The following is a 17,408-nucleotide window of genomic DNA, read 5'->3' as shown; positions in this document are numbered from 1 at the left end:
CGCTATGTTCTTCGCTCCAACTCTTTGGCAGGAATCAACCATCCTCCATTAATTTAATAATGGAAAGAGTATTATAAAGGCAACCTCAGCAGTTTTTTTTGGAACCAGTTACTTCATCTAGCTAATCATTTGTATCTTTGTGTTTTGTAAACGCACTAGGACTTACTTTTGCATATCATAATTTAATTTTATTCAAAAGTTCCCAAGTTTTCAACAGTCACCATTTATAATGTATTTAACCTAAGTTTAAACTTTGAATAACTTGCCCAAAATCCAAAATATTGGAAATTTAAAAGCATCACTGTGCTAGGACAACTTGAAGCTGTCACATTGTCAAAACAGATTTTAAAAATGACAGGGTATAAAAATGGGTGCTCTCCTGAAATCATATCTTAATCATTTTTGAACAACAGAAGATAAACTAATTACTCTTTCTGAATCACGAACAATTGGTCTATGAAATTGAAAACATTTGTTGTTTCATAGGCTTAAGTTTTGACTCTTATGTTTGGTTAGTAGTATATGTAATGTATGTACAGATTCTGTTATCAAATTAACCAATTTGTGTTAAGTGAAAACAGTCGCCCCACAGTGTTCAGGGTTGGGAAAATTATACAATGTGAACCAGAACTCTACTGACAAACTTACGTTCAGGGGTACCACTGAGTTTTTTGGTATAATGGATCCATTGTCTCCAGCAGCTTTTTACAGAGTAACTATAATTTTATTCAGTTTTTTACACATATAAACTTTGTTTCTGTGAGAAGACTTTCACAGCAACAAAAGTCTATAAATTGCAATCATCAAAACTTACAAATCTGAAACATAGATTAACTCAACAACCTTCATATGAAACAATGATGTGGCTGCCATCACAGTAGGAATAACTCGGATAGCATTGCTGTACCATTCTTGGGTTCATTGCATTCAGTCAAAACACACATTGGTCAACACTTCACCAACAGATGTATCCATACCGCTGTATGTGTCACTGTTCACTTAATGTTTACAGCACTGGAAAAACAAACCCAAGACAGAATTGAGTAGTTCTAACTGCAGGCTTGAGGCTGAAGAGTAAGATAGGCATTGTTTATCAGCAGCAAGACTTGTTAATTGATGGAGTAACCTTGTCACCAAGTAAAACATTAGCATACAACTTTATTTGCTGTGTTGAGCTGGTATTTTCAATGCAGTTTGGATCTAATTTGGCCAAGAAACTAAGCCAAAGCAATAATTCTATACCGACTTGCTAGAAACCATGGATTATGTATGCCAGAGTAGTCAGATGGCTCTCTGAACATCACCTGAAATATCTGCAGCTGAGTGATGCCATCGACAGGTGCCAATATTTCGACAGGATTACACCCTACAATTTTCATGGCATACCAGCAGCAGTTACATGCTGTGTAAGGGAAATATAGATCTCTCTCTCTCTCTCTCTCTCTCTCTCTCTCTCTCTCTCTCTCTCTCTCTCTCTCACACACACACACACACACACACACACACACACACATTAAATACTCACGCCATAACACAAACCAAAGATAAGAGACATCAGAAGTCATCGATAGTAAGATTAATGATCAGAGGGTGATGTAGCACAACTTTGTCCCTCTGTTTCTTGATAGAGAGAGCAGGATACCATGCAAGAGTTAAACAAAAGCCACCATCTCAGTTCATAAGATTACTTGCCAATGCTAAGGTGGCATCAGTCTATGGCATTTCTGCCTTGTGCAGAGAGCATTTTGAACATAATTCGTCATATTTTGTGGAAATATTTTGTGTAATGTTTCTCGATCACCATCAAAGACCAGGATTCTTTCAGGTTGTGTAAAGAATGATCTTGTTTGTATAAAGTGGGTGTGTACCATATTCCCTGCAGTTGTGGCGTGTCATAATATTGGTCAGATAATTGGGACTGTGAACGACCAGTGTACTGAGTATAATCATCATACATGCTTAAAACAGTCAAGGAGGTTTGCCATTGCAGAACATTGTATTCACACTGGTCATCATATGAAATGTAATCACACAGAGAGTCTGGCATGCACTTCCAACTACTGGGATAGTGTTCTGAAGGAAGCAGTTGAAGTTAAATTTACAGGTAACATTATGAATAGAGAGATAGTGGATTTTGGTTAAATCCTGCATGGATTCCTGCTCTCCTCCCTCCCCCGCTCTCCTCCCTCCCCCGCTCCCCCGCATTGATTATTAATTTCACTGTCTTTGCTTTGTGTGAGGTCACTAGTGTTGACTGTGTGTGTGTGTGTGTGTGTGTGTGTGTGTGTGTGTGTGTGTGTGACAGGTTTTACATCACATTACACATCCTTACATGCTGTGGTTCAGTTATACCTTGAAAATGGCATGGTGTGTGCCAGCTGAAATATAGGTGACTTTTGACCATATCAGACTGCATTCCCAGAAGTTAACTGAATGTTGTCCATGCCTAGGAGATACTAAGATCTCACCACTTCTAAAAATTTGTTCAAACAAATTTTGGGCTTGCAGCCAGTCATCTTTCGATGGTTCAGCTGAAGATGACCGGCAGGTGTCCAGTTGAAATATCATGGGATGCCCTCCGTGAACCATGAACCTTGCCGTTGGTGGGGAGGCTTGCGTGCCTCAGCGATACACATGGCCATACCGTAGGTGCAACCACAACGGAGGGGTATCTGTTGAGAGGCCAGACAAACATGTGGTTCCTGAAAAGGGGCAGCAGCCTTTTCAGTAGTTGCAGGGGCAACAGTCTGGATGATTGACTGATCTGGCCTTGAAACACTAACCAAAACGGCCTTGCTGTACTGTGCTGGTACTGCGAACGGCTGAAACCAAGAGGAAACTACAGCTGTAATTTTTCCCGAGGGCATGCAGCTTTACTGTATGGTTAAATGATGATGGCACCCTCTTGGGTAAAATATTCCAGAGGTAAATTAGTCCCCCATTTGGATCTTCGGGCAGGGACTACTCAGGAGGGTGTCGTTATCAGGAGAAAGATAGCTGGCATTCTACGGATCGGAGCATGGAATGTCAGATCCCTTAATCAGGCAGGTAGGTTAGAAAATTTAAAAAGGGAAATGGAAAGGTTAAAGTTAGACATAGTGGGAATTAGTGAAGTTCGGTGGCAGGAGGAACAAGACTTTTGGTTAGGTGAATACAGGGTTATAAATACAAAATCAAATAGGGGTAATGCAGGAGTAGGTTTAATAATGAATAAAAAAAAGTAGGAGCAGGGGTAAGCTACTACAAACAGCATAGTGAACACCTTATTGTGGCCAAGATAGACACAAAGCCCATGCCTACTACAGTAGTACAAGTTTATATGCCAACTAGCTCTGCAGATGAAGAGATTGATGAAATGTATGATGGGATAAAAGAAATTATTCAGGTAGTGAAGGGAGACGAAAATGTAATAGTCATGGGTGACTGGAATTTGAGAGTAGGAAAAGGGAGAGAAGGAAACATAGTAGGTGAATTTGGACTGGGGGTAAGAAATGAAAGAGGAAGCCATCTGGTAGAATTTTGCACAGAGCATAACTTAATCATAGCTAACACTTGGTTCAAGAATCATAAAAGAAGTTTGTATACATGGAAGGATCCTGAAGATGGTAGAAGGTATCAGATAGATTATATAATGGTAAGACAGAGATTTAGGAACCAGGTTTTAAATTGTAAGACATTTCCGGGGGCAGATGTGGACTCTGACCACAATCTATTGGTTATGAACTGTAGATTAAAACTGAAGAAACTGCAAAAAGGTGGGAATTTAAGGAGATGGGATCTGGATAAACTGACTAAACCAGAGGTTGTACAGAGTTTCAGGGAGAGCATGAGGGAACAGTTAACAGGAATGAGGGAAAGAAATACAGTAGAAGAAGAATGAGTAGCTTTGAGGGATGAAGTAGTGAAGGCAGCAGAGGATCAAGTAGGTAAAAAGACAAGGACTAGTAGAAATCCTTAGGTAACAGAAGGAAATATTGAATTTAATTGATGAAAGGAGAAAATATAAAAATGCAGTAAATGAAGCAGGCAAAAAGGAATACAAACGTCTCAAAAATGAGATCGACAGGAAGTGCAAAATGGCTAAGCAGGGATATCTAGAGGACAAATGTAAGGATGTAGAGGCTTATCTCACTAGGGTTAAGATAGATACTGCCTACAGGAAAATTAAAGAGACCTTTGCTTAGAATTGGGTTTCCATCTGAGCTCTTCATATTCATACAAGTGGTTGTCTTTTCTCTAAAGAAGGGAAAGCAGAAAGGTGGAAGGAGTATATAAAGAGCCTATACAAGGGCGATGTACTTGAGGACAATATTATGGAAATGGAAGAGGATGTAGACGAAGATGAAATGGGAGATAAGATACTGCATGAAGAGTTTGACAGAGCACTGAAATACCTGTGTCAAAACAAGGCCCCGGGAGTAGACAACATTCCATTAGAACTACTGACGGCCTTGGGAGAGCCAGTCCTGACAAAACTCTACCACCTTGTGAGCAAGATGTATGAGGCAGGCGAAATACCCTCAGTTTAATAAGTCACAGCTGCAAATTACTAACGTGAATTCCATTCAGACGAATGGAAAAACTGGTAGAAGCTGACCTCGTGGAAGATCAGTTTGCATTCCGTAGAAATGTTGGAACATGTGAGGCAATACTGACCTTATGACTTATTTTAGAAGAAAGTTTAAGGAAAGGCAAACCTACGTTTCTAGCATTTGTAGACTTAGAAAAAGCTTTTGACAGTGTTGACCGGAATACTCTTTCAAATTCTAAAGGTGGCAGGGGTAAAATACAGGGAGCGAAAGGCTATTTACAATTTGTACAGAAACCATATGGCAGTTATAAAGAGATGAGGAGCATGAAAGGGAAGCAGTAGTTGGGAAGGGAGTGAGACAGGGTTGTAGCCTCTCCCCGATGTTATTCAATCTGTATATTGAGCAAGCAGTAAAGGAAACAAAAGAAAAATTTGGAGTACATATTAAAATCCATGGAGAAGAAATAAAAACTTCGAGGTTCGCCGATGACAGTGTAATTCTGTCAAAGACAGCAAAGGACTTGGAAGAGCAGTTGAATGGAATGGACAGTGTCTTGAAAGGAGGATATGAGATGAACATCAACAAAAGCAAAACAAGGATAATGGAATGTAGTTGAATTAAGTTGGGTGATACTGAGGGAATTAGATTAGGAAATGAGACACTTGATGTAGTAAAGGAGTTTTGCTCTTTGGAGAGCAAAGTAACTGATGATGGTTGAAGTAGAGAGGATATAAAATGTAGACTGGCAATGGCAAGGAAAGTGTTTCTGAAGAAGAGAAATTTGTTAACATCATGTATAGATTTAGGTGTCAGGAAGTCATTAATGAAAGTATTTCTATGGAGTGTAGCCATGTATGGAAGTGAAACGTGGATGATAAATAGTTTGGACAAGAAGAGAATAGAAGCCTTCAAAATGTGTGCTACAGAAGAATGCTGAAGATTAGATGGGTAGATCACATAACTAATGAGGAGGTATTGAATAGAATTGGGGAGAAGAAGAGTTTGTGGCACAACTTGACAAGAAGAAGAGACCAGTTGGTAGGGCATGTTCTGGGGCATCAAGGGACCATAAATTTAGCATTGGAGGGCAGCGTGGAGGGTAAAAATAATAGAGGGAGACCAAGAGATGAATACACTAAACAGATTCAGAAGGATGTAGGTTGCAGTAGGTACTGGGAGATGAAGAAGCTTGCACAGAATAGAGTAGCATGGAGAACTGCAACAAACCAGTCTCAGGACTGAAGACCACAACAACAACAACAACATTAAGTGATTACTGGCTGCAAGCCTGAAATTGGTTTGAACATTATATTCTCCTAGAAAATTTTAAAACTCACCTCTGAAAGTTTGCCAGATTTTTGGTTCACCCTGTACATGTAATAGTAGGAATATGAAATCCTTTCTTCTTCTTCTTCTTCTTCTTCTTCAGTGCATCTGTCTTCTTTTTTCTTCTTTCTTCTGCAGTGTATCTGCCTTATGACAGCTTTCAACTGCAGTCTATTCATGTCCTCTTCTGAACATCTTCCTCCGTTTGTTTGTATGTCTGTCCTCTTGTAATGGCTTCCATTTGTGTGTCTCTGCATGGCAGAAATGACACAGAAAGTAAACAGTGGTTTACAGTGAAAACCAAAAAGTTTTATTGCACAATGTTAACAGGACTGTGACATGTGACATCGCAGTGTTGAAGGTTCTTCCAGATCTGGTTTGGATCTGGCATGGTGCTGTGTATAAGGCACATCTGGCACTTGGTAACGCAGAGCGAGGTGCGACTGTTGCCTGGCAAGGCTTGCATGTTGGTAGCCTGGCTTGGCATCTTTGTAGCCACCCAATTAGCCCACTACAGCATCGGCAGGCATTGGTAACTGGTGGAAGTGACAGATCGAAGGAGGACAGCCCATGAGGACGTGGTGATACCAATGGACCAATGAGACAGACGTAGAGGTGCCCACTGGTGGGCTGGAGGTGGCTGATGTGATTGACAAAAGTGCGAGAACCATCTGCCTGCTCGTGGCCTCACCCTGGCTTATTAAGTGTGGCTAACTGACATGTGCATAGTAACGTGGCTGTGATTGCTGTGCTGCCACAGATGGTTCATGTGCAGATGTGTGTAGTCACGTGATTACAGATGGAGAAAGTAGGTCTGTGATCACTGTGCTGTTATTGGCAACGTGTGTGCAGCAGCTTAGTAGGGAACTGGTGCCTCTGACAAAACACCTGCAACCCAGCTATTAGACAACCCACTGGATGTGGTACTGTGTTGGTTGTTGTAGCAACTTTGGTATTGTAGCTGGCCCCTAACCATCTTTCCAGTTTTCTTCTTCCATCTTTCTCTCATTGCTTCCACTTTCCTCTCTTCAATACTTCATTGTAGACAATTCCTACACAGTATATTTTCCAGCCAAGACTATTTTCTCTTTCTGATCATTCACAAGAACCATCTTTTTCCCTTTACTTTCTCCATAAAAGGTAAAAAGTTACTAATAGGTGTACACAAAGGTGCAGCCATGAATTCATACTTGCGATAACGGGAGCTGGCTAGAACATAGCATATTCAATCCAACCAATTACTATGTTGTAATGTGGTAAATGGTTGGATTAAATATGCTAAGTTTCATGTGGGAATTCTCAGGGGGGATGAATTTTACTGGGAATGTAAGTGAAATCTCAGGGAATTCTGAGAGATGCTTTGAGTGGTTAGGGGGGCTGTACTTATGATTGTCAGAAAGAAATTTACTGAGCCATTTGGTTAGAAATAGGAGAGCTTTGATGTTAATATAGTTTTCCATTGGGGAAGCACGATAAGTCCTGTATATTATAGTGAATTATCTAACTGCAAAGATAGAGAAACCAACTTTGTGCAGTCTCGTTGTATGTTTATGATTGATGTAGCCGTCACATCTGATAACATCCAGGAATATGAAACTTACTGGCAGATTAAAACTGTGTGCTGGACCAAGACTCTAACTTGGGACCTTTGCCTTTTGCGGGCAAGTTCATTTGCTCGCAAAAAGCGAAGGTTCCAAGTTAGAGTCTCGGTCCAGCACACAGTTTTAATCTGTCATTAAGTTTCATATCAGCACACTCTCCACTGCAGAGTGAAAATCTCATTCTGGAAACATCCAGGAAACTCAAAAGAACATAAAGGAGTGCATGGCTTACACATCATTTGTGTGTGTGTGTGTGTGTGTGTGTGTGTGTGTGTGTGTGTGTGTGTGTTAGAGAGAGAGAGAGAGAGAGAGAGAGAGGGAGAGAGAGAGTGTGAGTTCATGATGTGCAACTTCCATTGTGATACCACACAAACCATCATCATCAAGCTCAATAATGTCACATGCAAAAGTCATATTGTATTAGCTTCTAGAGACATGCCTATCTGCAAGACGACTTCCACTGGCTAGTTCCACTCAGTTCTCTAGTGGGAGACCTGAGGAGGAAACATACGATACTACATATTGATGCAGGCAGGGCTAAGAGTTTGTGATATCACTTTTAATTTATACAGTTTAGTTAACTGTTTATTTAATTTGTTACTGTAATGGTGACAAGTGTGTTGTATATTGTTCCTTGTTTTGTAGGGCTATTGAGAAAGATGTAATTGTTGGCTGTTTCAGCCTGTAAACAACATTCATTGCTGCAAAAAAAATAAATAAAAAAATAAAAAAATGCAGCATTCTCAAGGACAACATTATTTTGGCAAGCGATGTAACAGGTAGTTCATCTTGGTAGGATCATATGATACAAATGAAGAGCAAATAAAATGCAAATATCACAGTAAAGAGTGCCCGTGCCCCAACAGCTGCAGCAATACACAGTTATCCACCTTGTGGAAAAGCAGGCATGTGTTGTAGCATAAAAACAATCATAATGGTGCCAAATGGTGTCCGGTTGTAATTTTCCTGTGGATCTTGCTGGCTCTGGAGAATGAATATTTTCCCATTTCATCATGTCCCGTGTGTGTTCAGTTGGTTAGAGATCTTATGATCTTGCTGGCCAGGCCATTTATTTTACACAACAAAGAGCATGTTGCATTGCAGCAGTCATATGTGGATATGTATTGTTCTGATGAAAAAGCATGTCACCCTCTTCTCAAAGAAATAGCAATATTGCAGGTACAACAACCTGTGAAATGAAAACAATGCAAGTTACTTTACCTACTGGAAACACCGAATGTGATGGTCAAACTGATGTGCGCTCCCTACACACACACACACACACACACACACACACACACTGAATTCTGGGGTGGGTGGGCCCCGTGTTTTGTGGACAAACACATTTCAAAATAGGGTGCTCACCAGGTCTATGCTGTACATATGTATGTATGTCCGTCAGTCTCATATAGACAAATCTGCTCTCATCACTGAAGAAACCAGAGCACCATTCCACCCTCCAGTCAGCTCTTTCAAGATACCATAGTAACAGTGCTTGGAGGTGTTGTGATGTCAGTAGTAAACTGTCAGATGTCACATGTGATCTTAGGGCTGTTGCAAGCTGACGGATCCCAATTGTCCTTAGTTATACGGTGGGTGCAGCAGGTCTAGATTCCCTGGGTGATGTTGGGTCAGCTGCCACTGCTCACACAATGTTCCAATCTTGACTTGTGTCTGTACTGTGCAGATCTCCAGAACCTTGTCTGTGGGTGCAATAATGTTCCAAAGACCATTGCTGAAAGCAGCAACACACCACTGGTACATTGCGCCCAACATGTGCAGCAAACTGTCAATACATCCATCCAGCATCCCATGGGCCCATGCCATTCATATGGGTGAAGTGTTAAACAGGAATATATACTTGGGGCAGGGTTCTGCCGAAAAATCCATTTACAAACACTGTTCATGTGTAAACTCGATGCAGTTACTGTCTTATGACTAAAAACAGAGGATACACGGAAGGGCCCCCTGCACACCATCATCTTGCTGTTCAACATGGAAAACAGGAATATATACTTGGGGCAGGGTTCTGCCGAAAAATCCATTTACAAACACTGTTCATGTGTAAACTCGATGCAGTTACTGTCTTATGACTAAAAACAGAGGATACACGGAAGGGCCCCCTGCACACCATCTTCTTGCTGTTCAACATGGAAAACAGATGAATAACCTAAAACTCCTTACTATGCATGTATTGAACCATGGCACAATTTTTTCTGGCAGTGTATTTGACCAGGAACTGATAACCCATGTAGTAAAAGTTAGTGGTTCACTAACGCTCTATGACAGTGATGTGGGAAATTTGATGTCACACTTCAAAGAGCTAAAAATTTTAAATGTGAGAGATCAGTTATATCAGAGGATGGATCAATTGGAGTTGACATTACTTATAGAATGCCATCTGGTTGGAAAAAAATAGCAAATCCTTTCAGGGATTCTGTGCAATAAAAAAATGTTCATAAGAATGGAAGGCAACATTTATAAAACAGCTTTAAGATGAGTACTGTTGTGTGGCAGTTAGATCTGGGGGGAAAAAAAAGTGAACAAACAAAAACATGCATGTTGCATTAGGCAGGAGTAGTGTTATTTAAAGACAGTGTGCAGTGAATCAGTTTTTAGAAGTTCCCCCGATATGGAAATACCTCAGAATTCAGGCTGAGGTGATTGATCACATATCACCAGGATGTCATTGTCATGTTGTGAAGGAGTGCTTTTCCTTGTCAAAAAATAAGAGACAGAGAGGAAGACTTCTAACCAGCTGGTTGAAAAATATCCACATTGATGTGAAGAAACTAAGCTGTAGTGAATATGGTCCCTACCAGCAGGAATGACGGTATGGAAGAGAAATTTGTTAGAAATCGACCTAAAAAGTTGCTTCAGAAACACAGTTGTGGAGTTGTGAAGGAAAGGTGAAGAAGTGCAGTGAATTGTTGTACTATTATATATAAATGCTTGCCAACCTCAGGAAATTGTTATACTGTCCTTGTGTTTTCCGACACCAAACTAGTTTTTCCTTTGAGACTGTGAAGTGCTACAAGGTGTAATGTACAGGTGCAAATGTTTCACTTAGCTGTGAATGCCATATTATTTAATTTTATAATAATGTTCATGGCTTGTAAAAAGAAAAATGTGAAGCACCCAGAAGAAATAGCCTGAAGTGTGATATAACTTAATACAAGTGCATACCATTAGCAGATACGTTAATGAAGAGAATTCAAATTCTCTGTGACATGTAGAAAGACTATCAGAGGGCAGTAGTGTTGTTCATATTTGGTGTTCTTATCTGTGTGTGGTTCCACCAGTGACAGTGGCTGTCAAAGAGAGGAAACAGACAGAAGTGTGGTGGAAAAAATGTGAGGAACTATGATTCAATGTCCTCATGCCTGCCATGAACATAGACATGTGTTTATCCTCTGTCGGTTACATGTGCTTTATTCTGTAGCTTCGTCGTCACTGCACATTATTTTTATCCCATCCCAGGGTAAAATCGGCACAGTGTTTGGTAGGCTGTATAAGGGGCGTGAACAGTGTCAGGTGTTGAGTGGTCACTCTGAAACACATGAAGGTGCTTCAAATTTGTGTAGGACAGCATTGTCAGTACCTGACAGAGTTTGAAAGGTGCCTCATTGTAGGTCTCCAGTGGGCTGACTGGTTGAATTGTGCAATGTGTGGAGCATTTGGATGTGACAGTGACCTAATGTTCAGAATACATGGAAATGTCAAGGTTTCCCTTGACCACATTTGACCATGATAAGAGAAGTGCTGCTCCAAGCACATGCTAACCCCCTTCACATCTACACCTCCTCTCACTGTCACTCTCTTAATGCTACTATGTCATTCATTCCTTTCCATTGCTGCTGTCTGTTGTCACTGTCACTATCTCTCTTCTTTGTTGCCATGGTCATAGTCTCTCTCTCTCTCTCTCTCTCTCTCTCTCTCTCTCTCTTCTCTCTCTCACCCTGATATTGCCATTTCTGTATCACAACCATTATCCTCTATCTTTTGTTGTTTGTTACTCTTCTGTCTCTTTCCCACTGCCACTATCTCCTTATCTCAGCATAAAAGTGTGAAAATGTGCACATATCAAAATTCTTGGTAAAATTTTTAAAGGTGCTGGGGAAGGTAGAATGAGGCAGCAACAACCCCACTTCGCAGTCAGTCTTTCAATTAGCAGGAGCATATTCGCATGATTTGTGCTCCGATTGGAGCATTTTTATGCTAGTTCCCTTCTTTTCCCAGCTATGGCAGGGCATGTCACTCACATGAAAAGAACTTTATTGGTCAGTAAAATTTTGGTATTTTACTTATGTGAAATTGAAATAGCAGAAAACTGTATAATTTTGTACCCCAGACTGCATTTTATGTGGACAAAAATTTTCTGTATGCTTCAGTGCTAGGACAACATCGGTTTCCTAGAACCCTTTTGATGTTAACAGAGAAATATTATGGCACAGTAGGCCTATTCTCCTTCAAAACAATCATTCTCTAATGTCATTGTATTATAATGTGTTGTCATTGTTGTTGTGGTCTTCAGTCCAGAGACTGGTTTGATGCAGCTCTCCATGCTACTCTAACCTGTGCAAGCTTCATCTCCCAGTACCTACTGCAACCTACATCCTTCTGAATCTGTTTAGTGTATTCATCTCTTGGTCCCCCCCTCTATGATTTTTACCCTCCACACTGCCCTCCAATATTAAATTGGTGATCCTTTGATGCCTCAGAATATGCCCTACCAACCAGTCCCTTCTTCTAGTCAAGTTGTGCCACAAATTTCTCTTCTCTCTAATTATATTCAATACCTCCTCATTAGTTATGTGATCTACCGATCTAATCTTCAGCATTCTTCTGTAGCACCGCATTTCAAAAGCTTCTATTCTCTTCTTGTCTAAACTATTTATTGTCCATGTTTCACTTCCATACACGGCTACACTCCACACACATACTTTCAGAAACGACTTCCTGACTCTTAAATCTATACTCGATGTTATCAAATTTCTCTTCTTCAGAAACGCTTTCCTTGCCATTGCCAGTCTACATTTTATATTCTCTCTACTTCAACCATCATCAGTTATTTTGTTCCCCAAATAGCAAAACTCATCTACTACTTTAAGTGTCTCATTTACTAATCTAATTCCCTCAGCACCACCTGACTTAATTCGACTACATTCCATTATCCTCGTTTTGCTTTTGTTGATGTTCATCTTATATCATCCTTTCAAGACACTGTCCATTTTGTTCAACTGCTCTTCCAAGTCCTTTACTGTCTCTGACAGAATTACAATGTCATCGGCAAACCTCAAAGTTTTTATTTCTTCTCCCTGGATTTTAATTCCCACTCCAAATTTTTCTTTTGTTTCCTTCACTGCTTGCTCAATATAAAGATTGAATAACATTGGGGAAAGGCTACAACCCTGTCTCACTCCCTTCCCAACTACTGCTTCCCTTTCATGTCCCTTGACTCTTATAACTGCCATCTGCTTTCTGTACAAATTGTAAATAGCCTTTTGCTCAGTGTATTTTACTCCTGCCACCTTCAGACTTTGAAAGAGAGTATTCCAATCAACATTGTCAAAAGCTTTCTCTAAGTCTGCAAATGCCAGAAATGTAGGTTTGCCTTTCCTTAATCTATTTTCTAAAATAAGTCATAGTGTCAGTATTGCCTCACATGTTCCAGCATTTCTGCGGAATCCAAACTGATCTTCCCCGAGGTCGGCTTCCACCAGTTTTTCCATTCGTCTGTAAAGAATTCATGTTAGTATTTTGCAGCTGTGGCTTATTAAACTGATAGTGTGGTATTTTTCACCTCTGTCAACACCTGCTTTCTTTGGGATTGGAATTATTATTTTCTTCTTCAAGTCTGAGGGTATTTCACCTGTCTCATACATCTTGCTCACCAGATGGCAGAGTTTTGTCAGGACTGGCTCTCCGAAGGCCGTCAGTAGTTCCAATGGAATGTTGTCTACTCCCGGGACCTTGTTTCGACTCAGGTCTTTCAGTGCTCTGTCAAACTCTTCACGCAGTATCGTGTCTCCCATTTCGCCTTCATCTACATCCCCTTCAATTTCTATAATATTGTCCTCAAGTACATCGCCATTGTATAGACCCTCTATATACTCCTTCCACCTTTCTGCTTTCCCTTCTTTGCTTAGAACTGGGTTTCCACCTGAGCTCTTGATATTCATACAAGTGGCTCTCTTTTCTCCAAAGGTCTCTTTAATTGTCCTGTAGGCAGTATCTATCTTACCCCTGGTGATATGTGCCTCTACATCCTTACATTTGTCCTCTAGCCATGCCTGCTTAGCCATTTTGTACTTCCTGTCACTCTCATTTTTGAGACTTTTTTTATTCCTTTTTGCCTGCTTTGTTTACTGCATTTTTATATTTTCTCCTTTCATCAATTAAATTCAATATCTCTTCTGTTACCCAAGGATTCCCATTAGCCCTTGTCTTTTTACCTATTTGATCCTTTGCTGCCTTCACTATTTCATATCTCAAAGCTACCAGTTCTTCTTCTACTGTATTTCTTTCCCCATTCTTGTCAGTCATTCCCTAATGTTCTCCTGGAAACTCTCTATAACCTCTGGTTCTTTCAGTTTATCCAGGTCCTGTCTCAAATTCCCACCTTTTTGCAGTTTCTTCAGCTTTAATCTACAGTTCATTACCAATAGATTGTGGTCAGACTCCACACCTGCCCCTGGAAATGTCTTACAATTTAAAACCTGGTTCCTAAATCTCTGTCTTACCATTATATAATCTGTCTGAGACCTCACAGTATCTTCAGGCTTCTTCCATGTATACAACCTTCTTTCACGATTCTTGAACCAAGTGTTAGCTATGATGAAGTTAAGCTCTGTGCAAAATTCTTCCAGGCGGCTACCTCTTTCATTCCTTACTCCCATTCCATAATCACCTACTGTGTTTCCTTCTCTTCCTTTTCCTGCTATAGAGTTCCAGTCACCTATGACTATTAAATTTTTGTCTCCCTTCACTATCTGAATACGTTCTTTTATCTCATCATACATTTCATCAATCTCTTCGCCATCTGCGGAGCTAGTTGGCATATAAACTTGTAATCCTGTGGTAGGCGTGGGCTTTGTATCTATCTTGGCCACAATAGTGTGTTCACTATGCTGTTTGTAGTAGCTTACCAGTATTCCCTATTTTCCTAGTCATTATTAAACCCACTCCTGCATTACCCCTATCTGATTTTGTATTTATAACTCTGTACTCACTTGACCAGAAGTCTTGTTCCGTCTGCCACTGAACTTCACCAGTTCCCACAATATCTAACTTTAACCTATCCATTTCCATTTTTAAATTTTCTTACCTACCTGCCCAGTTAAGGGATCTGACATTCCAATCTCCGATCCGTAGAATGCCAGTTTTCTTTCTCCTGATAATGACGACCTCCTGAGTAGTCCCCACCCGGAGATCCAAATGGGGTACTATTTTACCTCTGGTGTATTTTACCCAAGAGGACACCAACATCATTTAACCACACAGTAAAGCTGCATGCCCTCGGGAAAAATTACGGCTGTAGTTTCCCTTTGCTTTCAGCCGTTTGCAGTACCAGCACAGCAAGGCTGTTTAGGTTAGTATTACAAGGCCAGATCAGTCAATCATCCAGACTGTTGCCCTGCAACTACTGAAAAGGCTGCTGCCCCTCTTCGGAACCACACATTTGTCTAACTTCTCAACAGAGACCCCTCCGTTGTGGTTACACTTACGGTATTGGGGGGGGGGGGGGTATAATGTAATAAACAGGTTATTTTTGAGAACGTTTAGATGCTTATTTTCTTAAATTACCGGTAGGAGTCGTTTGGTTACATAACTTATTTCGTAGCAAATCAGTGATTGTGGTTCACAGTTGCTGCCAAAGAATACATCACCCCAGAATTTGATTGTATATCAGTGCAAATGAATGTGCATTTTTGAGAATTTTCAGAAGCTATCGGTGTCCTGTGCATAATCTGACAATAATTTGTAGTAAATCAGCATTTGTGATTTAGTTACTGTAGCAGATATTCTAACATATTGCTACATTTAATTTTTCCTTAAGGAGGAGTAGCCCTATAAATTACATTTGTCATAAATTAATTTTGTTTTCAAGTCTTGTAACAACTATTATTAAACTCAAAGTTTTAGGAAACTAGTAATTTTGAGTATAGGTTTTTGCGTTGGCTTAATAGAAATCTTGTTTTGTTTATTTGCTTCAGTTCTTATAGGGAATTAGCAACTTTTTGGCTCAATGGATTAAAATTATTTGTTCCATCACACCAGCTAAAATGCAGCCCCACAGTGAATGCTGTTCTCTAAGATGGAATGAGTTGGTTGAGATTTGTAAGCAGCTGGAAATCACCCTGACTACTGTCAAACAATTGGCAGCTGCTACGAATTAGTGTGTTTGAGGAGCTCCCGACTGTCGTGTATTTTTGGTACCAATACCAAAGCAATCTCAAGTATTATCCTCTCCTGTCGATCCTGTCCCCTGTGGAGAAAGTATGGTATATGTCATTACTTGTCCATTTGATTGTGAGTGACATTTCACTGGAAGACATAGTTGTTCTTTACAGGGTGAATGGGGACCATGGTGGACTGAGGGTGTTGTACCAATCCACCTAACCAACATGCTGGAGGTTCTGTCTTTCACTGAAACTGAAACTGAGATCAGTAAACCTTGTTTGGGGAAACTTGATTTGTATGATGTCAAGAGGAGGCAAATGCAAAAGTGTAGGTGTCTATTAATCGTTGGCAGTTCAATCTTGTGGTGAATGATGGTCCCCCTTAGGGAAATGACAGCAAGGATAAGGGAAGGACACCAGGTGCACTCAGTGTGTATACCTGGAGGTTGCATTCAACATATTGTACAGGTTTTTCTGGCAGCCATTGAGGGAACAAGGTGCAACCATCTGCAGACTGTGGTGCATGTTGAAACAAATGATCCCCGTCATCTGGGCCACTAGCTTGGCAGATAATGCTGAGAATACCAGCCTTGCATGTGAAATTTCCACAAAGCTCACGATTTGGAGCATTGTCCCCAGAATTGATTATGTCCCTTTGGTTCTGAGTCAAGTGGAAGGACTGAACCAAGAGAGCATAGGTTCTTTCACAAGCTAGGCTCCAGCTTCCTGGACTTGTGCCATTGGGTGCAGAACTGTAGTGTCTCCCAAAATAGGTCAGGTGTGGAGGGCGCACAGGGATTTTTTTTTTTTTTTTTTTTTAATTAGGTGATCTTCATCCAATCCTGATAATGATAGCTGTAGGAAACCCAGAAGTATCAATGTAATACACAAAGGAATTACAGACACTGGCCGTGAGTGTGCATTAATTGAGATCAATGGGGAAAACTGAAAATTTGTGCTGGACCGGATTTTGAACCCAGGACTCCTCCCTACTAGGCAGATACCCTGACAACTAAACCATCTGGACATGATGGTCATTGGAACTGCATGGACTACCCTAGCATGTGTCCTGCCATGTGATCTGGGTCAGTTTTGATAAAAAACAGAATCCTCTGCCCAGTCACGGGCATTACTCGCTTGTGACAAGTTGGGAGATGTTTCTGTTACCATGACACCCCATAAGAGCTTAAATATGGTCCACGGTATTATATTCCACCTGGACCTTCTTTTGCAGTCTGACGATGACCACCGGGACCTTCTTTTGCAGTCTGACGATGAGCTGTGCACCAATTTAGAGTGGCAAGGTGTTAATTTTGTCCAGCACGTCCATCGGGGTCCGAGGGATAATCAGGTTCTCACCATTGTCTTCATCTTGGCCTTCGAGGGTGACACGTTGCCCGAGGAGGTGAAGGTGATGTTCTACCACTGTGATGTCAAGCCATATATCCCTCCCTCAATGCGGTGCTTTAAGTGCTGGAAGTTCAGCCATATGTCTTCCCACTGTATTTCCAACATCACTGTCAAGATTGTGGACATCTATTACATCC

The sequence above is a fragment of the Schistocerca piceifrons genome, chromosome X (genome assembly GCF_021461385.2).
Source record: "Schistocerca piceifrons isolate TAMUIC-IGC-003096 chromosome X, iqSchPice1.1, whole genome shotgun sequence".
NCBI lineage: Eukaryota > Metazoa > Arthropoda > Insecta > Orthoptera > Acrididae > Schistocerca > Schistocerca piceifrons.
The sequence above is the reverse complement of the archived record's forward strand: the minus strand, read 5'-3'. Positions refer to the sequence as shown.